A 22,708-nucleotide genomic window follows, 5' to 3' on the forward strand; every position below is an offset into this window, starting at 1 on the left:
GTCCCCAGATTTTACTGGATATTCCGGGTGACTCGGAGGCTGCCAAGGACCTGAGTGAGGATGGGCTTTGTTTGCCTCATTTATCAAATCCCTCTCTTGCCGTGCCAGGAAACATCCTGCTCTTTACAGCATGCCAAGGATCAGGGAATGTGCTGGTGGCTCTTCCGTGGGCAGTTATCGAACCTTCCATGGATTTTACCATCCTGAAGAGCCCCACAAAACCTGTCTGCACAGCCAGGGGACACTCCCCATTCTTCACCCTGCTCAGTGCCAGACCAGGGCTTGTTCCTGCTCCTCCTGTAGGATCCCGTGCCATCCCAAGGAACAACCCAGCTGCCAAGGAACAATGGAAAAGACCTCTGGCCCTGGGACACGATGTTTGTGACAGCACCTGCAAGAGGCTGCTGAAGTCAGAGGAGAATTTCCTGCTTGGAAGTTTAAAGACAAGAAAGAATAATTAAAGTCCCTTCTGCAATGTCATTAAATATAAATACAAACGGCGTTAATATCTCTGGGTACTACAGAGCATTCCCAAGCACCCTCTAATTGTCTAATTAAATCACTGAGGGCTGAGGTTAGTGACAGCAGAATCCTTAATGGGGCCTTGCTGGGACATTTAGAGAAGGCTCTGTGCAAGGGGGTTGTTTATCTAATTAATCCCCAAGGTCACAGCCCCAGCTCCTGAGCCAGGTAATGCAATTTAGGTCCCTTGCATTTTGTCAGGCTGGCTCAGCCCTACTTTACACCCGCTGGCTGTGCTGGGGGAGGGAAGGGATCCAGAGCATCCTCACAGAGCAGGGAGATCCTCGTCCTTCCCCAGGCTCTGCTGTCCTTCAGCAGGGTGCTCTGGAAGGGAACCGGGTGAGCAGCACTCAGTGAGACTGAGGCAGAGGTCCTGAGCCTGAAGAGGGGCTGAGGAGACACAGACCTGACCCAGGAACTGGTCACCTCCTGCAGGGACAGAGCTCACCCTGCTGCACTGCTCTTCATGGGATTGTGGGATGGGATCCATGGATGGATGGATGGATGGATGGATGGATGGAGGGAGGGAGGAAGAATCACATTCTGCAGGTTAGCTGAGAGCAGGAGCAGAGGTTTTCTTCCAGAATGAGCTGCAGAGGTCAAACACCATCCTGCCCTCATCCCTCCCGGGGGCTGAGCAGGGCCCCAGAGAGCACAGAACTGGGATGGGGCACCTGAGGAGCAGAAGGAGGAAGAAGAGGAGGAGGAGGAGGACAGCCCCTCTCTGCCTCCCTGTCCGCAGGTAGGGAAAGGCTGGACAGAGCTGCTGCCACGCCCTGGCTGCTCCAGGGCCAAGGGGACATTTAAGGACCATCCAGGAGCACAATGCAGGGAACATCCAAAAGCAGCATCCTGCCCTGCTTTGCAGCATCCCAGCTCCTGTGCTGCTGCTCCCAAAACCGCTCTGGCCAGATGGAGGGAGGCTCTGATGCGCTCATCCCAAATTCCAAAAAAAGAGGCAACTCTTCTTTCCCTCCCTTTGAAATGATGATTCACCGCCCTGCTTCCAGTGTTGGCTCAGCCAGCGCTGATGGCTTCGGATAGGAGTGGCTGGGTCGGAATTCCTGGGCAGGCTGTCAAGTTGTCACAGCTCATCCGTGTGCAGCCAGGGGCTGGTGCTCCATTGTCCACAAATCGGGACCAGATGTGGATGTCCCGACAGCCACGGGTTCCCGCTGCCGCCGGGAGAACGGAGCAAGCCCAGTGCCCCCAGCCGTGGCCACGGCTCCCGCCGCTTCCCAATGCCTCCCCAGCATCCCGCTTCCACAATGGAATATGCAAACTGCGAACAACAACGGGCATGGGATGAATGAAGATGTGCAGCTGGGTAAATAATCACCCGTTCCCAGCACTGCCAGCCTTGACCCCCGCACTGTCCCCAAACTGGACTGGAAAATCTGCCCTGGAGAGGGGAAGGGGAGCTCCTTCTCCAACATGCCCAGGGTAAAGGGCATTAATGGCAGGAAGGAGGGTGGTTTACATTGGATATTGGGAAGAAATCCTTCCCTGTGAGGGTGGGGAGGCCCCGGCACAGGGTGCCCAGAGAAGCTGTGGCTGCCCCTGGATCCCTGGCAGTGTCCAAGGCCAGGCTGGAGCAGCCTGGGATAGTGGAAGGTGTCCCTGCCCATAGCAGGGAGTGGAAGGAGGTGATCTTTAGGCTCCCTTCCGACCCAAACCATCCCGGGATTCTATAATTCTATTATTTCCAGCACACAGCACCAAATCCAACCCCATCCTACCCCTGCCTGAATCCTGTGAGTGGCTACAAGAGGTGGAACAACCAGCCTGGCCCAGTGCTTGTGGCCTCGCTCTCGAGAAACCACTCCAGCCCCCTTCAGCCCTTCCAGGACATCTCAAAGGTGATCAGTTCAAACCTCCGGCCCCATCCAGCATGAGTCACCGAGCTCAAATCCATCCCAATCCAAAAGGAACTCAGCCCATGGATTTGGGAGCTGCATCTTCATTTCCACAGTCAGGGGTGTGTAATTCCCTCTGACATTCCTGGGTTTTCTGTTTTCTTTCCATTTGCACCATTGGAAATGAGTGTTTGCTCCACCAAAACCTACAGCAATGTAAACACTCCGCTTGCAAGGAGAGGGCTGGCCTTGAAACACTTCCCTGGGATCCTTTACCGGGATGCAGGAAGCTGGGAACAGATTTCCGCTGATATTTGTTGCTTTTCAAACAGAAGCAAATGTTTATAGCCGGGCTGTAAACCACGCTAATGGGGGGCAGATCCGTTACAGGAGCTGCACTTGGAGACAAAGGAAAAGGAGAAGCCCTGGCTTTGCTTGGAAGCCAAACTTGGAAGTTTGGCTCCCGCTTCCGACGCGCTTCCCGAGCCTCGGCCGCATCCCACATGTTTATAAAATTACCCACTCACGGAGTCAGAACTGACAGAAATACACAGGCACTGAGTCATTCTTCCATGGAATTTCATTTGTGTCTGCTCCCACATTTATGGAATTTCCCACACTCATGGATGGAGCTCCCAGCAGCTCCAAGTCCATCACACACCTCTCCACCACTCAGGAATCACCTCCATGGAATGGGACACACATTTAGTCCTGCCTCCCCCAAACAGGATCAGAACCCATAGGGAGATGGCAAAACCTCACTGACATCCCCTGGATATCAGGATATGGACACGATTCTCCATGGATTCTCTTCTTCAAGGAAAGGGCGGGCAGGCATTAGAAGAGCCCAGGGAGGTTTGGAGTGCCCATCCCTGGAGGTGTCCTAGGAATGCCTGGATATGGCACTCACTGCTCTGGTGGGGATCAGCCAGAGGTTGGACTCGATGATCCTGGAGATCTTTTCCAACGTGGATGAATCTGGGATCTGTGATCCTGGGAAGCACCAACATCCCTCACATCCCACCAGAGCCGCGCATCACTAATTCCCGCTGTCTCCTGCAGCCCTTCCCTGACAAAGCGTTTCGGTGACCCAGGAATGTTGTCTTAGCAAATCAAAAATGTAAACATTTAGGTTCAGGACTGGGCTGGCTGGATTTGGGAATGAGTTATGGTCAGAGCCCGGTGAGGAGGCTGAGTTTGGCTTGGCAATTCCTCCTGTGCCTGGAACCTGCTTTTCAGGATTAAATACGATCCCCTGCAATCCATCCAAAATGTCAATTACCCCGAGTCTCTCAGGTTTGCAATTACAGAATGCAAGTCATGTTCAGCATTTTATGAAACTGCTTTTCTTGGCAGGGCCCGTCTCTCTCTTATTGTAAAAAATAACTTTCAAATCAAAGCATTAAATCAAGGCACAAACGCTGGGAAGGACGCGGGGCTGAGGCTGGAAAGTTCCAGCGCCGGAGCTTGGAAGGGAGCTGAGCTGAGCTGGTTTCTGGTGCGGGAACGAGAGTGGCAAATCAGGGGGAAAGAATGCGGAACAGTCTCGGCTGAGGAACGCCTAATCCCACCATCATGGATTTAAATCCCACAATCGCCTCGTTAGAACCCCCCGCGGGGCAGGGGGAGCGAGCCTGGAGAAAACACCTCTCCCATCCCGCTGGAATCTGAACAGTCCTGCCCCGGCTTGGGCTGGAGCTGCTGCGGCAGCAGCTGCAGGGAATTGCTTTCAGGCCTTTCCAAGCTTTAGGTCTCAGCTGCCAAAGGCGCTCTGACCCCTTTCTTCCTCCTCATCTGGAGGGTGGGGAGGGGAGCGCAGGGAATTTGGGAGTGCTGACCCCACCGTGGACTCACAGCGCTGAGCCGGGGCAGGACCCTGTTTGTGAGCAGCTGGGTCCCTGGAGGAGAGGGCAAGGTGTGCTCAGCAGGCAGCAGCTGGTCGTGGAGACACTGCCTGTGCTGGAAAGAACAGGGAAATTCCCTTGGAAACCTTCCCTGGGATTTACAGGGAGTGCATTTCTCCCTGAGCGGGTGAGCCGGCCTTGCTGGGGCTCCCCTTGCTGGGTGATTTCACTTCCCAGCCTTTCAAGTCACATCGAATCCTCCAAGGTCAGGGAGAACCCTCAATGCCGGATCCTGACGGAAGCTTTCATTTGTGTCGCTCCCGAGCCAGCAGACCTGGTCCAACCTGTGCTCCGGGTGGCACCTGAGATGCGTCAGCCCTGGCCGTGTTAATGAGCGCAGGGACTAATGAGCTCCAGGACTAATGAGCGCAGAGACGCGACGCCCTCCCACCTGCCGGGAGCCCGCCCGCATTCCTGGCTGGGCAGGACATTCCCTCAGGTTTCGGGACTGTGGATGTTCCTCTCCAGCCATTCCCACCCCGCTGCCGTGCGCGGTTAAGGCAGGGAGGCTCCGCGCCGGCGCCCAGCGCCGCATCCCGGCCTTGGGATAAGCACTTTTTCATCTGTCTCCACATTTATTTCTTCCTGACGAGGAGCTTTGGCATGGGATAGTGGGAGAGCTGTGAGATGCTGGGTTTGATGGATCCAGACTGGATTTGGATGCCAGAAGCCCCTCGGCAGCATCGCTCTCTCCAAGTGCCAGCCGTGCTGCGGGCATTGAACCACGGGGGCTTTCGTGCAGGACACCAGGGTGCTGCCAGCATCCCACCATCCCAGTTTCGCAGCTTCCCAGCGCTCCACCGGTCCCAGCTTCCATAATACTTTTCAACAGCCGCTTCATTTACCATAGGATAAGGAAAGGGAGAGCACATCTGGCAGAGGCACAGGGAGGCAGGAACCAGAAGCCGAGGGAGGGTTGAAGTTGGCCAAGGAGTCTTAAAACTCCCAGCAGTTGGAGTCGGGAGCGCCATTCCTGTGGACCCTGCCGCCGGCTTGGGCCCCTTTTGGATGCTCTTCCCGGGATGCAGGTGCATGGTGTTAAGAGATCATTTCCTGCCTGCACCGCAGCTCCAGGGATGGATTTACCACTGGGCTCACTTCACCCTGCTTTGCTCTCTTCATCCCTTTTTTTTTTTCTTTCCTCGACTCCTCCTTTATTCCCTAAAAGCCGGGCAGAACTGCTGCAGCCTCAGGACCATCCTGGTCAGTGGGAAAAGCCAGCTGCTCTCCCAAAGCCACGAATCTCACCGAGGGAGGAGACAAACAGTTCAGCGAGGGGCTTTTGCAAGAGCTAAGGAGCTGAAGGAATATTAGGAAACGCAAAAGGCAGAGCAAGGCGAAGGAGGGAGGGAACACACTGGAAAACAGGGATAATTCTCCCTGAAAAGGATTTAATTGCCAATCACACTGAGGTGCTCAGCTAAACCAGCCTGCAGTGGGGAGCTCATTCCAAACACAGGCAGGGACTGCTGGAGCTGCCAATGGAAGTGCAATTAAGCCCAGGCTCAAAGAAAACCCTCCCTAATTGCACAAGTGGAGGGAAAGGGAGAGATTTCCCCTCTGCTCCAGCTTGCCTTTTTTTTTCCCCGGATGAGGGCGAATCCTTCACAAAATAGGTGCCTTGGACAACTTTGCTCACGAAGTCCATGAACTCAAACATCAGCAGAGTCTCTGGCTTCCACTGCGCAGTGAATTCTCGCACTCACCTGCTGGGACAGGGAAGACCATTGCTACTCCCAAAGAGAACTTGGGATATTATAAAGATTAATAAAATAAAATAGTGATTAACTTCTATGTCAGATGGATAAAAGTCAGTGCAGTCACACTCCGGTCACAGACTCCAGCCACACACTCCAGGGTTTTTGCTTTCCCTCGGATTTAACTCCCTCCAGTGCCTTCAGTTCTCCTGTTGGGAACTACTTTCATTCCTCATTAGCCAGACATTTGGAATGCTCAGGCCCGGTCACTTGTCTGCAATAACGTCTCAGCATTGCAACAGCAGAGTGGTTTAACAGGAGGATCTGGTGGAAAACAAGGAATCATGAATAGCAAGAGATCCTATCTGATTTTATATCCCACTGCAATTTAGGACAGAGGTTAAAAACTGCATTAGGAAGGAATAAATATATTTCATTTTTTCCAGTAAAACTCACCTGAGCACTCTGTGTGTGCAGCAGTGCAGGAAGGGGTCATCCCAACTTCCTGTTTTTTCCAGGGAAATCTGTGTGATGCAAAATCCCAAAGCATCCCCTGGGCTTTTGGAGATGTTAATCTGTCTGTGTGCCATTCCCACCCGGGAAAGAACATTTCCCAGCACTTCCCTTGGAGAAGGGGACGGGGCCAGGAGCCCTCCCCGCCTTGCTGAGCTCCAGGGAGCAGGACCAGACCAGCCTGCAATGAGGGAGAGGGGCGGATTAGTGCTCCATGACCTCTGGAATGTCTTATTCCTGTGGGCTCAGCCTCTCTCTGTCAGCAAAGGTTCCGGGCTTAGTGACAAAGAAGTTATGCTCCCAGAAATGCAAAATTTGGGATTTTCAAGCACCAAGAGATATTTCTCCCACATTGGATAGCAATTCCTCCACACAATAATCATGGATTTAACCTCAGACAGGTTTGGGTTGGGAGGGACCTTAAGGCCCATCATCTTCCACCCCCAGCCATGGGCAGGAACACCTTCCACTAGCCCAGGTTGCTCCAAGCCCCATCCAGCCTGGCCTGGGACAATTCCAGGGATGAGGTAGCCAAGAAATCAGTGCTGGCACACGGTGACAGAGCATTGGGAAGGACATCACTGCCACTCACCTGTCCCAGTGCCACACCCCAGACCTGCACCCACCACGGGGGAGGACCACAAGCCAAGGCTGCCTGGATGCTTTTCTCCTGAAATTACAAAACCAGGATGCAATGAAAACCAACCCCCCCAATCACTCAGTGCTGCACAAACCGAGGGCAGCACCCACCTGATTCCCAAATGTCTCCCTGCACGCAGCCGGTGATGCAAAGCCAAACCTGCAATTCCAAGGCTTTAAGTTTTAAACATGGCTTTCTCCAGCTTCCAGTCGGAGCTTCCTGCAGCTGCAGGAATCACAGCCTTGGAGTCTGGGGAGATGCTGGGAGAGCCTTTTCCTTTGGGAGATGTTCCTACAGCACCATCCAACTTCCAAACCGAAGAACTCAGCTCCCATTCCTCCCCAGAAAAGCTGCTCCTACCGAAGTCCAGCACCAAAGCAGGGCTGAGGCAACGAGGAGAATCTCCCTTGCTGTCACACGTCCTTCCTTGGCACTGCCATCAGCCCTTGGGTGCAATCCAGGGACCGCCCAGAGCTGTCACTGGCACCAGGTGCTCCTTCTCAGTCGCTGCCCAGGGGAGATCATTGTGGCCAGAGCGGAAAAGCTTCCAGCAAGGATTTGGGGCTGTATTCTGTACACACGTTCTAGGTGTTTATACTGGGCTGGAGAGGGAGGATTAAACAGGGGGCTGTGGGACGTTCCTTGAGGATCTCATCCCTAAAAAGATGCTGAGACACCGAGAAGGATGGAAGGGGAGGCTGTAATGACCCAGAGGTCGGAGGAATCGAGAGGCTGGAGAAATGCAGGCAGAAAGGTTTTAAGAGCAGCATCTGCCTATTCCAAGCAAGCAGCAGCTAAAGGGAGGGATGACAGCATCCTGCAAATAGCTGGAATCCATAAACACTGCGGAGCAGGGAGGCTGCTCACAGCACAGGGTTCATGTGAACAAAGCAGAACTTCAGCGGAATACGGCTGAACTTCCCTGCAGTGAAGTCAGGCTGAGATCCCATCCCCCAGAGGGAGAGCCGCAGGAGAGGGGATTTAGGGAGTTTGTCCGTCTTTGGTGCAAGATTTGGCCATGGGAAAAGGCCTCTGTGCCTTGGAAAGGAGGCTGAGGGTCTGGGAGGGGGCTGAGGGGGCTCGGGGGTGCTCCAGATCTCCAGCAGGAGGTGGAGGGGGGTTTGTGACTGAGGTTTTCGCTTAAGGAGGTGGCATCAGGTGACACCATCGCTGCACTGGATGGAGGGATGCTGTATTCCCGCTGAAAATCCACTGAATCCCGGGATGGTTTGGGTCCGAAGGGATCTTAAGGCTCATCCTGTTCCACCCCCTGCCATGAGCAAGGACACCTTCCCCTATCCCAGGTTGCTCCAAGCCCCGTCCAGCCTGGCCTGGGACACTTCCAGGGGTGGGCAGCCGCAGCTGCTCTGGGCACGCTGTGCCGTGTTTTAGCACGCTCCCAGTAAAAAGTTTCCCTGCAATTCCCTGGAAATCTCCACTTCCGGGGCACGTCCTGCGTTTCTTTGCCTTTCGTGCAAGGACGAAGTTAAGCCTTGCAGGGAACCTTCGCTCCTGGCTGGGCATTCCCAACATCCCCGTCCCTTCCCGCTCCATGGAAAGCAAAAGCCCGATGACAGCTTTTACGAGCCATCAAGAGCTCCTTTTTCCCTCCCTTCCCGCAAACTTTCTTTTCATAAAAAGGTGTGAAAAGCCCGATTATCGTCGCCTCTTCAGCCTCCTGAGGGCTTTGTTCCGAATTGCCACCAGTTCCCTGGATGTGAAAGGGCGAAGGGCAGAGCCGGGGGCAGGAGGACCTGGAGGACGACGTGACCCTGTTCTTTCTCTCTTCCGCTGACTTTTTCCATTTTCAGCCCCAAAAACTTGAATAAATTACGAGTTCAATTCAAAAAACGTAGAAAAGAAGATTTTGCACACTTGGATTAGAGAACCGCCACCACTTCCAGAGGTGATCGATAGAAATTAGAATTGGAACAAACACCAATCCAACAGCAAATCCACCTGAACCCTCGCTGGGTTTTTCTTTGGTTTGGCAATCCCAAACTCTCCAAGCCCCATTAAAGCAGACACCAATACTGAGACAGAGCCACTGATGGCACCAGGGAGGGATTTGGGGCCATTTCGGCCCCAATTAAATAAATAGAGGGAAGGCAGAGAGCCATAAGCAGGTCATAAAAAAGGCATCAAATGATGTTTTTATTGTTAACGCTACCAGGAACATCCTGTTCATCCCAGCACCAGCTCTGCTCCCTGATGAGGCAGGGGTTGTTGGAGAGGGGGACAGCTGCTGTCTTTCACAGTTAATGACAAAGATGAGTTAAGAATTAATCAGGTAAAAGGAAGGATGTGAAAACAATCAGGACCAGGAACTACGAAATTTGTCCCTTAGAAGAAGTTAAACCGGCTACTGGAACTTGTCAGAGACCCAACACATACAGCCCTACACGGATCCACAGCTCCCAAAATGGGAATTTTCAGCTCATTTTCTGATATGTGAGTGTACGGGATGGATTAAACTGAAGTTAGGGAATGTACAGGATGGATTAAACCGAAATCAGGCTGCACCTCCAGGAAAGCTCAAGGAAGGCAGGAGAAAACTGCTCCCTCAGGCCCTGCCCAGTGGGAGACGCTGGAGGAGGCAGCTCCTGGAGGGGAGGAGAGGGACTTTTCCCTCTGGAGGGGGGGGTGTGACAATCCAGCTGTGCCACCCCTGGCCCCCCTCTCCTGCTGCCACAGGCACAGAACTGCAGGAGAGAGGGGTCTCAGCCTCCGAAGGCTCTTGGGGTATCCACGCACCTCTTCCTTCAGGAGCAGCCTCTGCAGGGATGCCAGTGCTCCTTACTCGGGTGCGATATCCCGGGAGCTGTGTCCCGTCCCGCCCCATCCCATCCCAGCCCCAGGGAGGAGTTGCCTGCGGATCCTTCCCCAGCCGCTGCGGGCGTTGCCAGCCGGGCTGGGAAACTGCTCATCCGCAGCCAAATCCAACCCAAATTTCCAGCAGCAGCAGCAGCAGGGAGGAATCAGCCCCATCTCCCTGGCAGCCGCGCTCGGGAGCCGCTGCTCGCCGAGATGGGATTGATAAGATCCCTGGGAGGCACGGAGGGCCCGCGTGCCAAGCACAGCCAATTAATGTCAGCCCTTTCCCATGCCAACCAATTAAGCTGTGTGTACTTGTCACCAGCGCCGGCAAGGGGGTGGAGGGCGCAAAGGACGCGATTCCAGGGAAGCCTTGAAGATCTAGAAACCTCCTTAATTTATGGGCGGGAGGGGGAGGGCGCAGACACCCTGCGCTAACCCGAACGGGCCTGATTAATGGCTCGGCTAATTTAGGAGCTGCTTGGCTCTGCTGACCTGGGGAGGCTCCATTTAGCAGGAATCAGGCTGGCATGGGAAGCAGGGAGCAGCTGAACGATGTAAGAAGCAACAGATGGGCTCCGCGGTCGCCTTGCCAAGCACCAACACTGTTTTCTGAGCACTTGCTCTTAAACCTCCTCCAAAAGGGAAAAAGTGATAATCAGAACCATAAAACACGTGGCTGATCCAGGAACGGGGAGGGCGGCAGCTCCTCTGCCCGGCCGAGAGCTCCTGGGCTGGGAAATGATGCCAGAGGTGCCAGCCGCCTTCAGCCCTGCTCATCCCCATCCATTGCAGGGAGCGGGGAAGGAGAAAAAACGTCTTCCGCCCCACCTGTGCCGCGGACAATCATGGGTTGTTGGGAGGCAGAGGAGAGGGAAAAGCTGGTGAAACACTTGGAAAAACTGGGGGGATCCTGCAGCTTCAGCTTGGTCTGGATGGGGGAAGATTCACAGGTCCTGGAGATTCTCAGGCTCTGGAAAAGAGCTTCTCTCCAAGATAAGCAACGCTCCAAGCTGCAGCGAGTGACTTTGGAAGCACTTGCAGAAGCAAGCTTAACAGGGGGGTTTTCCCAAAATCCAGCATTCCCGAGGGCAGATCTTCCCAGGCAGTTGTGGCTTAGATTCCTTGGATGGTGAGGAGGCTCGGGGCAGCAGTGCTGGCAAAGCACCCAGCTGGCTGCCAGGAAGATGGGAGATTAAAGTCGTGGAGCTGCCAGGGCTTTGCAGGAGGAGGAGGACGAGGATGTGGGAGACCTGCAGCAATCTGGGATCAGATCCAGGTGGGATGGCTTGGAAATACACGGGAGCGATGGAAAGGTTGGGCTGTTTATCCCAGGGGTGAGCAGAGGCCCCAGGAAGGCACTGAACAGAGCAACCTGTCTGGGGCTGGAGTTTTTTAATAAAGAAACAGTAAAAAACCAAATAACAGAGCAGCTCCTGCTTGCCAAGGGCTTTGGGAATCACACCTGGCACAGGAACACAGCACAGCTGAGCTCCTCGGAGCCAGAGCTTGGAGGAGGAAAAGGGATTGCTCTCTACACCCCATATGGGGTGCAGAGGAAAAAAATCCCCCAGACTCATAAAGTCTTGTTGGGTTTTTTTTTACAGCTGCCTACTTTCCCCCAGGAATAATATTTATCTGCACAGATCTTGTGCTGTGGCTCTGTTTGCATCCAAATAAAAATAAGGAATGACCATTGATCCTCTCATCCCTTTTCTGTTTTGTTTATGGAGAAATGTGCCTGAGGAGCAGGAGATTATATCTGTAGGTGATGGTTTGCAAAGCTCTCCTGGAGCCCCACAGGGCCTGGGAGCACAGCAGTGTTCAGAGGCCCATCTCACACAGGGGTTTTCCACCTTTTCATGTGGATGCTCTGGGATAGAACAGCTCCTAAGCAGGTCCCTTTCAAAGGCTGCAGATCCCCAACTCTAAGCCAAGTCAAGTGGAAAAAAAAAAGTTTTCCTTTTTCCCCTGGATATAATGGGCACAGTAAGATGTCCCTGAGCTCCCTGGTGTAGCTGGCACAGCAATCCCATGGCCTTGCCAGATTTTGGAGATGGGGTGACCCAAGGGCTGCCAGGAAACTCCAAAAACTCCGGAGCTTCACTGCCCAAGGTGTTATTTGGCTCTGCTGGTGGAGTGACTGAGCCCCAGGAACCTGTCCCTTCCCAGCTCAGACTCTCCAGAGCCACAGATCATGGAATGATTGGGTTGGGAAGGACCTTAAAGCTCAGCCCGCCCCACCCCCTGCCACGGGCAGGACACCTTCCCCTATCCCAGGTTGCTCCAAGCCCTGTCCAGCCTGGCCTTGGACATTTCCAGGGATCCAGGGGCAGCCACAGCTTCTCTGGGGAAACCATTCCAAGACCTCCCCACCCTCACAGGGAAGAATTCCTTCCCGATATCCCACCTAACCCTGCCCTCTGGCAGTGGGAAGCCATTCCCTTGTCCTGGCACTCCCCTCCCCTTCCTCTAAACACACCTTTGAGGCTCTTTGAAAACCATCCTTGGGATTTGCCTCTTCCCTGCACAAATCTGTGTCCTTTGGCCCCCAAGGTCCTGCCGCAGCCAGATCTGCTGCATTTCAAAGGCCTGGAAAAAGTGAGGAGCAGCAGCTGGCACTGCTGGCTTTGCTAAAAGCAGGGAGGGCCTTTCCCTAATCCCAAAAGAGAGGGATGGCAAAAGCCCAGGGCTGCCACTACCCTCCCTGGGAAAGGGCTTTGTCTGCCCTAGCTGGGTGGGAGATAAGGATGCTGTGGGAAGAAGGGAGTGGTGGCCGGGAGTGAGGAATGGGCTGCCCCTTCCTGCTCAGCCCCTAATTGATGAGGAGCAGCTCCTGGCAGAGATGCCCTTCCCAGAAATGACACTCCCCCCTGGATTTATTCAGAGTGGAGAGCACATCCCAGCACAGCCACACCTGTAACAGCAGGGAACAGACAGAACTCATTCCCAACCCCCTGCCCTGGATTTCTGAGCTGTGAGTGGTGCCTGTTCCATCACCAGGGGCTTTTTAGGGCAGCCAGTGGCATTTCCCAGCACACGGGAGGCAGTTTATTACCAGTGATTTATTAAACTGCTCCAGCTTGTCAGCAGCCACTTGAAACATTCCCTTTCCTTTTTTTTTTTTCCCCCTTCAGCTTTGCTAATGTCTTTATAAAGAGCCGGATAAATAGATTTCCAGCACTTCTGACTGCCACGGATCAAACCTCAATCGATATGGCCCAGATTAGAGATGAGGTGAGACTGAGCCTCCCCACCTCCCTCCAGCCCCAGCTGCGGAGGTGAATTGATGGGAATGCGCTTCCAAGGAACAGATAAATACATTTTTGCTTGCTCACAGCAGAGCTGGACTTGGCAGTTCCCGATTTCTCCCAGTTGTGGCCTGTTCCATGGGTGGGGGAGTTCCAGGTGATTTCTGCTCCTGCCAGACTCCTCTCCTGCATCCTTTCTGTTCATGGATAGACCCTCCTGGCTTTATAATCTACTGTACTCATGGAGTTCAGAGGCTTTCAGCTCCTGCCTGATGAATCTTTCCAGGACAAGACCCCTCTCTGTCATTAGTTTGATCAGTCTCAGCTCATCAGCCTTAATTTATTTGCTGCAGAATCACTGTTTAAAGGTTTGCTGAGCTGAAACTGGTCCTGCTCCCTCCCCAGATGGCCCAAGAGCTACTTCTGCCAGTGCCAGCATACCCAGAGCCATCCATTCCAGCTCTCGGGTCAGACATCAGGAGGAATTTCTTCCTGGAAAGGGTGGTCAGGCATTGGAAGGGGCTGCTCAGGGAGGTTTGGAGTGCCCATCCCTGGAGGTGTCCAAGGAAGGACTGGAGGTGGCACTGAGTGCTCTGGTGGGGATCAGTCACCAGCTGGACTCAATCCTGAAGGGCTGTTCCAACCTCAGCGATTCTGGGATTCTGCATCACACACCTGGCACAAGCCAAAAGAGAATTGGATTTTTCCCCTTTCCTCATCAGAGGAACCCTTAAAGAAAATGCCCCACTGTTCCCTCCTCGTGCTCTGCTCTGTCCCCAGCTCCCTGTGAGCCCGGGCACAGCTGGCCCCGAGCTGCTGCAGCCCCTGGGTGCTCTCCCGGTGGAGCTCTCCCCTCCATCCCTCCTCCTGTCTGGATAATTGAGCTCCGAGTCGCAAACCAGATGCTCTGGCTGTGCCTCTCCTCGTGTTCCGGCTCCTGCTGAAGTCCAGGGAGATCCTCTGGAAGAAGCCACTTTTAATTTGTAATCTGATTAAGCCATTAGAGGCGAATGGAGCAGTAAGTAACACAAATTGCCGATCGTTTCCATCAGCAAATCCCCCCAATTAATCCTGAGATTAACCCTGATTACACGCGGTAATGGTGATCAATGCACCCTAATGGGGGAAATCCGCCCACTCCGATTTCTTCCACATCCCAGAACGATCAATTTGGACTCAGGGTGATTTATCTGGCAGGATCGAGCGGGGCCAGCGCGGCTGGGGCACCGCCTGCATCTCCAGCGGCAATCCCAGGAGCCGCAGCTCGTTCGTGCTTGGGAAAAGCGAGCCAAACTGGGAAAAAAGAGCTGGACAGAGTGGCACAAAGAGCAGGGAAATGCAGAGGGCAGCAGGAATGGCAAATTCCATTTGCCTGCCGCACTGCCTCCCCTTTGAATCCTCCCGGTAATGCCCTGAGAAGTTCCTGTGAGGTGATCAGACCAAACAGCTCGGAGCAAGGCTGCACTTCTCAGGGATTCCTCTGTCAAAGGGAGGAAGTCAGGCTGGAGAAGAGCTGAAAAAAGGAAAAAAAACCCTTTCCTACTTTGTGATCTGAGCCTCTGTTCTTGCCTTTGCTGCTAAAATCAGAAGTTACCCCAGGACTGAGCGTTTCCAAGGATCCCCAAGCACTCCACGAGCTTCAGAGCCAGGCTCAGCTTCCCCTTGGTCCTGTGTTATTTATAGAGCAGCTGAGACCCCAGCGATTGCTTCAAGGGGGATTCTGCCTTTGTAGGGACTAAGTCGGAACTAAGTCAGGAGCTCAAGGCTTGACCTTTGGAAGGCAGGGATGGATTCATCCTGCTCCAAGTGCCGCCAACTTCGGGCTGAGCTGCAGCAGTGCCTGGTGATAAAGCAGTGTGATTTATGGAGCCTTCTCCTCCAGAGCTGCTCACTCTGCTCTGGGAACACCAAGGAGGAAAGGAAAAACTGCTGGAAGATGGGCTGAGCTCCTGCCAGGGGCTCCAGCACCTCCTGGGCATTGGCTACAGGAAGCTTTGAACCCCAAGACTGTGGCCAGGACAGGAGAAACCACACGAGTGACATCTCACAGGGTTCCCAGTTCCCACATCAGTGGGTCCTACATGTTCCTGTGCCGTGGGAAAGACCACCTGGAGGGCTGCAAGCTCCTCGTGCTTTGCCCAAACTTTGACCAGGAATATTTCAGGTGGATCCTTCCCAACATTCCCTTGAAGCTGTTTTCCTCTCCTCCCACACCATGCAGAGACTAATCCCTGTGTCCCTTCGTCCCCAGATCTGTATTTTGGCAGCAAGGTAAGATATTCTGTATGGGAACAGTGACATCACCCTATCCTGCACAGACATGCCCTGTGTTGTCCATAAATCCACGAGACCCTTTGGGATTTTTAATGGAGCGTTCCTGGGGAGGCATCCTGCAGCTGCCCTCCCCTCAGGTGGGCACACCCAGCCAGAGGGCTGAGCCACAGCTCTGGCACTCAGTGGGACAGTCCTGCTCCAACACCCCTCATCCAGGGAGGAGATTCCAGGCAGGTACACATGGCACATCCCAGACTGCAGGGAATGGTTTTTCCCGCGGATGTTGCCTCTGAGGTGTTTTGCAGCACACATGTTTGGGGGTGACACGTGGGGGCCCTGTCCTTCAGCCACCCCCTCCCCCTGCTCCTGCAGCCTCCCGCGGGGCTCGTGGTTCCCTTTGATGTGCAGATGAATCAGCCTGGCCAGGAGAAGCCCCGTGGATTTATGAACTCCTCCTCTATGATGTCTTTCCAATCGTATCCCCCAGAAGAGCATTTGCTCTCCCCTTCCTCCCCAGCTCCTCCGAGCCAAGCATTCCTTTCTCCTCCTCCATCCCAGGCCTGGGGAGTGATGCTGCTCCCTCAGAGCAAAATTCCCTCTGCAAACTGGGCCACTTATCAGCCCCTGGTTCCATATTCCAGCTGGTTTGGTGTCTCCCGACTGCAGCCCCATGGAAAGGAGCTCCGAGAGAGTTGAAATCCTGCAATTCAATCTACTCCCAGCCCAGATCATGCCAGCTCTGCAATTCCAGAGCAGTTGAAAAGAAAGGGACAAATAACTGTGATGGAAACCACTCACCAGAGACTTCCAGGGGAAATTATATACCCGTGAGGGGAAAAAGGATCATTAAGAGGTGACGGGAGAAAACATTTGCATTGCAAGTCAAAGCAGCTGGAGGCCGGGGGAAGCTCTGTGGTCACTGCCCTCCCCAGTCCGATCCAATCAACTCCACCACTTGGCAAACCCTCCCAGACAGGCCCTTGAGCTGTTTGACCCAGATTCCGCCCAACACCGGAGTCAAGCTCTGCCCAGGAACAGAAGGGGAGCCTTGCAAAGGTCTCCCGAAGTTCATTCCTGCATTAAACGCCCACAAAATAATAAAATCGCTGTGGTTTTCTCCTGTTTAGCAGTCACCTCCACCTCGCCAGCTTCCCAGAGCTGCGTGGGGACATTGCTGTGCTCGGCAAACAAGCGGAGATTAAAGGGAGTTCGGTGGGAACATCTCGATTTAGTCTCGGCTGAGCACGCCCGGGACGCGATGGCACATTAAACCCGGTGGCACATTTAAATCGGCACAGAGCAGAGGGGATGGAGGAGCTGGAAAAATAAAGGAGAGTTTATTTCTGTGCTGAGCATCACGCCAAAAATCTCCATCCCTGAACACCACCGGGGAAGGGCGAATGGGGGTTCTGCACCCCCACAGCGGGAGCAGTGGGCAGGAAAGGGAGGGTCAAGAGTGGCTCTGGCAGGGAAAGGGGAACACACTCCCCCAGGGAAGGCAAACCTTCACACCCGCCCCTCGTTTCCCTGCCAGAGCATTAGCACAGCTCCCCAAAACCCCCGAGAGGAGTTTCGAGGAATGGAGTGATGAAAGAGGGGCCGAGACGGGCGGACTTCCAGCCAGCTGGAGCCAGGACTGCTCATCAGGAATAACCGGCCTCTCCCGCATCCACACACAGGATGCGCTCCAAGCTCTCCCTGACATTTGTGTGTCAGCTTGAGCCAGCTGGGGCTGCAGCTCTGCTTTCCACTCCAGACTCGGGCTTTAAATCCAGGGCTGGAAGTTTGCAGAGCTGCCGGGGTCCATCCTCAGCTGGCCATGGCCAGTCCGGAGCATCAGCAGCTCCACAAAGCTGGGCCAGCCTGGAAAAGCCACTTCACCCTGGAGGGCAAACACCAGGAGAGGGAGGCAGTACTGCACTGCGATGACATTTGCACCCGGGCACAATGAGGTGTCACTCAGCCCAGCCAGACCAAACAGCATCTCTGGGGCACCAAAATTACACAGCCAAGGAAATCCAACAAAATCCATCCGCCCTTTTCAATATTTGGAGATAATTAACTCCTCCAGGCTGCGATATTACAAAAGAAAGCTGTTAGTGAAGCTGTTCAGCCCCAGGTCGGGCTGGATGCGGAGCTTTGCCAGCGCTGGGGATGCTGAAAGGGCAAGGAAGACATTTCACATTTCCATATATTCCCAGCTCCCTCGTAGGAAGATTACAGGGATACACGTGTAATGCAGCAGGTCAGAGGGAAGACAGAGCAAGGGCAGACTTACCAGGAGAGGGAAAACATCTCTGCTCCTCCACTGGTGCCATCTGAGCTGTATCCCAGCCCGTGCATCCACCAAAAATCTGACTGACTGCAGGGAAACTTGGAAAAACCAGGCTCAAAGCACATCTTTACCTAAAGGCAAAGAAATCAGCCAGAGCTTCTCCAAAAGGCCCGGCCACTCATCCAAGAGTCTCACACTGGCCCTGGTCCCCACACCTCACCTGCAGCCCCGAGGTGACCCAAAGCATCCCATCCTTCCCCTCCTCCCTGCCCTAAAGACAGGATGGGGGCTGGTCCAGCCTCCCACCAGCAAATCCCAGCTGGGCCAGTTGAGTGCAGCATTCCTGAGCCGGTGGGGGGCAATTAACACTTTCCTGTCCGTTATCACCCGGAGCTCCGTCCCCACCCCCGAGGGATGGCAGGGCAGGCAAAGGAGAACCTGGCTCTGCTCTCCAGTCCCACTGGCTGCTCCAAGATCAACCCGCAAATCCCTAAAGGAAATTCCCCCCTGTGAGGGTGGGGAGGCCCTGGCAAAAAGTGCCCAGAGAAGCTGTGGCTGCCCCTGGATCCCTGGAAGTGTCCAAGGCCAGGTTGGATGGGGCAACCTGGGCTAGTGGAAGGTGTCCATAGCAGGGGATGGATGATCCTTAAGGTCTCTTCCAACCCAACCATTCCAGGATCTGCTGCCTGTGCTGCCTGCACGGGTCACCGGGGCAGTAAATATTTGTACAGGCCAGACAAGGAGAAAGCAAACAGAATTCCCTTATTTATGGGCCTTGGCAGCTTCACGGCCTCAGCTCCATGGTTTTTCCATCCCCTCTGCTCCCAGCTGGGGCTCAGCCCCGGCCCCGTGCACCCACAGCTGCTCCCTGGGGTGCTGGGGCAGCAGGCAGGCAGGAAGCAAAGAGTCAGGATGGGAATGTGAGACCAGAGCTTGGGAGGAGCAGAGCGACAGACAGAGGGAGAGTGTGAGAGTCGGGATGTGCAGGAGCAAGTGGAGTGACCCTGCCGGCTGTTTTTGCAGCCGTGTTTATTTTACCTGCAGGCAGAAGGAGGGAAGGTGATGGATCCGCTTCCCTGGACATCCAGGGGCCCTTTCCCAGGCACTGGGTGAAGCCTCTGGGGGGTTAAACACCATCCCTGAGCCCTCCCTTTCAGCAGGGGGTGTCCAGGCTCCGAGGGGCTCCCAGGGAGCTCAGTGAGACATCCTGAATCCCGAACCCTTCCTGCACGGACACGCTGTTCCTGCCAGGACACACACGTGTCCTATCCCGCATCGAGATTCACTCCCTGCTGCTGCTGCCCTGTCTCTGGCTCCTTCCCAGGAGAGGAGCCCAGGAGGAAGCCGGGATGTGGGAGCACTGCTGGGGTGTCAGGGTGGGAGGTCTGTGTCTCCTCTGGGAGGAACGCCCGGACAGGGTCCTGTGCCTGCTCCAGAGACACAAACCAAGAGCGTACCTGGAAGCAGCCGGGTGTCCGGAGCGTGCGTCATCTGCTTCCCATCATCCCCCCAGACGGATGGCAGGAGGCAGAGGGGAAGGAGCCTGGGGATCACTGACCCCTCTTCGTGCTGAGTGTCTGGCTTTAGGAAGGATTCAGCCTTATTACCAACCTCCCGAGCTGCTGACTTCTTGGATTGCTGTCATGTCAGGAGGAGCTTTCACTGAGCTGAAAAGGGCAAGGGAATGGATTTCATTCCATAAACTCCTCGGAGAGGAGGGGAAAGACATTGGGCCAGGGGTTAAAATCACCCAAACCAGGCTGGGAATGAGCACATGAAGGAACAGGGCAGGAGGGAACATGTGAACAACAGGGTCCTGGTGGCTTTTTAGGAGGGGTCAAGGTGCTTTTGTGGGGCTGGACAGTTGCTGCTGTGCTGGTATCCAGCATCATCCCTAAATTTGCTGGGATAATCTGTCCTGGCCTGTCCCATCACTTTCTCCATCGAGCTTTATTTACACGCTGTGACCAACACAGGCTCTGGTCACTCCAGCCACACCAGCCAGAGGGTTTTCCCTGACAAGGATTGATGGCATCCGGCTGGAGATCTCCAGCTCTGGAATTCCTCTCCCAGGTAATCCTCGGTGCAAACTGCTTCTCTTTCAGGCACTCATTTCACCATCTGTGGGAGAGCAGAGCAGGCAGGGCCATGCTGCAGCCGTGAGAGGAAACAGCCTCTCTTCATTTTGGTTGGACAGCAGGAGGAATTTCTCCATGGAAAGAGCGGTCAGGCCTTGGAAGGGGCTGCCCAGGGAGGTTTGGAGTGCCCATCCCTGGGGGTGTCCAAGGAACACCTGGGTGTGGCACTCAGTGCTCTGGGCTGGTGACCAGATGGGGATCAGACACAGGGCGGACTCGATCCTAAAGGGCTTTTCCAACCTCACTGATCCCGTGATTCCGGGCAAAGGGCTCAGGGTGTTTGTCAGGAGGATGAGGGAGATAACATCCCTGAGATAACAGCGGAGCAGGGCAGGCTGTGGGGCTGGAAAACCTTCCCTCCAAACCAGCAGCCCTGGCTGGCTCTGACTCCTGCTCTGCTCCTCGTGCTGTGATTTATCCCACAGCAAAGTGAGCCTAAACGCTCTCCATATGGATCCCATACAGGCTGCACCTGCTTCCCACCGTGGATAAGCACATGTGGGATGGAGCGGGAGAGCTGGGGGTGAGCGTGGGAATACAAATCAATCACCCGCCAGCCCCGAGCCCTGGAGGGACCGGTGCTCCCCCATCCCTGGCTGGGCCAGCTTCTCCCTGCTGGAGCTGCTGGAGCTGCTGGAGCTGCTGGAGCTGCTGGAGCTGCTGGAGTGGGGTGGCTCCCAAGGAATGAGCCCTGACCATGCACGAGTCCCCAAGGTGACACTGATGAGCCCCGAGGTGCCACCAGGATGCAGCAGCCTGGCTGGGGTGTTCTGTGGGAACAGGGGCCTGCCTGGATGGGGCCAGGGGACCCCTGTGCCACCACAGCAGTGGGAGAGCCGAGTGCTCCATAGCCAGGGAAGAGGGCAGGAGTTCAGGAACTATTCCTCTCTCACAATGTTTAAATTTCCTTAGAGGGATTATGAAATTCCCTGGGGAAATAAACTGTCACCAAGCTCCAGGACCGTCTGCCTGAATCCTCAGGGATCCCTGGGATGAGTTTACAGAGCTTTCCATAAACACAGCACACGAGGCACAGCCCAGGGTCACGGCTGCTGGCCAGGGAGGAGTTTTGGCTCCCACATCTGCATGTTTTGGGAATGTCACTGTCCTGTATCACTCCCCTGGCTCAGAAAATCCAGGGCTGTGGGCAGAGGAGCCGGGCAATGCTCCATGGGCAATGCTGGAGGATCCCACCCTGGAGGTCAGGAGAGACCCTGAGGTCCTGGAGGTCCTCGAGCCCTGGACATCCTGAGAGTGAAGACAGGGATGCTCCTGCTCCGGAGGGAGGCAGCCCTGGGGGATCTCCCGTCACCCGCTCCCACTTTGTCCCTCTCCCCACACTCAAATATTTATGTCCAAAGTCGACATTAAAATTCAAGGGAAGCTAAATAGAAATTAAACTGTGTATTTGGAGAGGAAACCGTAAGGTGAGCGCTGCTGGGCCCGATGATTGATGGCTGTTTATTTATCTGCTACTGCCAAATCCTGCAAGGAAGATGGAGCAGGAAGGGAGTGGGAGCCACTGGAGCTGAGCTCTGTGGGTGGAATGGCTCTGGAGATCGTGGCAGTGTCTGAGAGGGGAGCAAACAGCTCCAGGAGCCCCCAGAGTGTCTGAGAGCAGAGCTGGGCAGCCCTGCCTGGCCACAGGGACCTGCCTGTACCACACAAACCTTTGGAATCCAAGCACTTGGACCGACACAGGGCAGATCCCAGCTTCTCCCTGTCCCACTGGCTCATGCCTCCATGGCTCTGGAATCAGCCCTGAGCTTCCGAGGAGAGGCTGAGAGGAGCAGAGGCCTCGCTGCCTTCTCTGTTCTCTTTTATTTTCTTTTTCTTTTCCCTTTCTTCCTTTTTGCCTCCCTTCTTTTCCCTTTTCCCCCTCTCCTCTCCTCTCCTCTCCTCTCCTCTCCTCTCCTCTCCTCTCCCCATCACTGTCAGGAAAATCCCCATTCCCCAAGGCCTTGCCCAGCCCTGCCCCCCGTGTGTCCCTCACCCCCTGTCCCTGTCATTCCACAGGTGACATCCTTCTCTCCCTGCAGCCCTTTCCCTGCCTCTATCCCTGTTCCCTCTCTGTTATTTGCATAATGGTGCCCAGGATCGCTTGAGGAGGAAATAATTTCCTTTCCCTGGAACTGAGACCTTTCCTTGCCCTTATTTATCTCTCCCCATTCCCGAAGGCCGTGTGCTGACGGATGCTGGATGCAACCAGACACCCTCAGCCGGCCCTGCCGATGCCTCCTTGGGTCCCAGCCGTCCGGGAATGCGGGCGAGGTTATCCAGGGGCTCGTGTCTCCCTCATTCTCTCTCTCTTCAAATCCCGTTCTTCCTTTTTTTACACTTCCTTGGAAAGAGACCAGTGACACGGGATGTTTGTCACCCGAGGAAGTGTTGTCATTGCTTACCCGTTGCTAGGTGACAGTGTCCCGCTGCTGCGGGCTGTGCGGGGCCAGGCGTGTCCGGGGATGCCAGCCCTCCGCTGGGAATGCCGTCCCTCCTTCCCTCCGCTGGGAATGCCGTCCCTCCTTCCCTCCCACCGAGATGCCGTCCCTCCTTCCCTCGTGGCCCGGAGCCTCCCCGAGGACTCTCAGGAGCTGCAGGTGAGCGCTTGGACCAGACCCCAGTTCGGGCTCCTCCTGCCCATCTCCCGCAGAGCCGGGGGGCTGCAGCCTCTTTCCGGGACAGGCAGGGGCCGTGAGGGTCATTCCCTGACCTCCAGCACCTCTGGGGATCCGTGATGGGGAGCCCAGTCCGGCTGCTGCCCCTCCCTCTCCCGGGAGAGTGGAGCAGGGCAGGGAAGCTCAGAGCAGGAGCTGCCATGGACTTT

The 22,708-nt window shown here is 55.0% G+C and overlaps 1 long non-coding RNA gene across 1 annotated transcript; it reads right to left on the reverse strand.

Annotated features, from left to right (window-relative positions):
* Positions 1 to 1,777: 1,777 nt before the first annotated feature.
* Positions 1,778 to 22,394, reverse strand: LOC121665233. The gene is made up of 4 exons (XR_006016292.1): positions 22,287 to 22,394; positions 7,085 to 7,162; positions 6,436 to 6,673; positions 1,778 to 6,303 (listed from the first exon to the last, which is right to left on the reverse strand). It is a non-coding gene; the product is annotated as an uncharacterized LOC121665233 (long non-coding RNA).
* Between the last annotated feature and the right edge of the window lie 314 nt (positions 22,395 to 22,708).

The sequence above is a fragment of the Corvus kubaryi genome, unplaced genomic scaffold, assembly GCF_017639235.1.
Source record: "Corvus kubaryi isolate FWS band 111438036 unplaced genomic scaffold, C.kubaryi_AGA036_p1.0 37322, whole genome shotgun sequence".
Lineage (NCBI taxonomy): Eukaryota > Metazoa > Chordata > Aves > Passeriformes > Corvidae > Corvus > Corvus kubaryi.